Below are 855 nucleotides of genomic sequence, written 5' to 3' on the forward strand. Positions count from 1 at the left end.
AACCTAAAGCAGGCATACCGAGTTATGGAAGTGCTACTGCATTCCACTGAGGAGGTCTCAGGTTTCTGAGTTATCTGGCAGTGCCTCGCTGTCGGTTGTCTTCTCTGGCGATGTGTACAAAAAGTTACAGAAGATGTAGAGCGGGAAGGTCAGGAGGCTTCTGTCCAAATTCATCACTATCTGCTCCTGTAAAGCAAACACAGTGGACATTTGAGCATTTGCGTAGCAAGTGAGGCCATTACAGGGAAGTACATCAAAAAGCACCGAAACTGGTACTAACAGTCCTTCTATACATTTTAATTAACATGTATTAAAAAAGCAGAGATAAAAAAACCTCAAGACAGTAATTCACCTTCACCTTCAGCAGGTGTTTTGTAATATTAACACTGACAAGCTATTCTGAAATTGCTTACAACCCTTGCCCCAGGGCTGCCGACCCTTCTGCATCAGAGATAACAGAACCATGAGAAACGGCTGAGCAAACTTTACCTTCAAGCATGTTGGAGATAAAGGGGGATTTTCTGCCACTGTCAGTTTCAGGATATTTAACCAACCAGGCGAGCCGTAACAGTATATACTTTAAAGCAAATTGCAGTTTGTTGGTAGGAATTTTTTGGTTTTACTCCAGGAGCTGGTTTTGGGTAGCAAGAGTGAAACTTTATCCTACAGTGAGGAGGGCATTTGAAGGGAGAAGGTCTCTATGTACTTACCACCTACAGGAGACAGAAGGAGACAGAATGGCATTTTCAAACATAACTAACCTGGCGGCAACAAAATTTAATGCAATGGATGAGTTAAACTTGGATCCAAAAGAATGGATCCATCAGATAGAAAGACTTAGTTACAGTAGGAGAT

This window comes from Phalacrocorax aristotelis, chromosome 24 (genome assembly GCF_949628215.1).
Source record: "Phalacrocorax aristotelis chromosome 24, bGulAri2.1, whole genome shotgun sequence".
Taxonomy (NCBI): domain Eukaryota; kingdom Metazoa; phylum Chordata; class Aves; order Suliformes; family Phalacrocoracidae; genus Phalacrocorax; species Phalacrocorax aristotelis.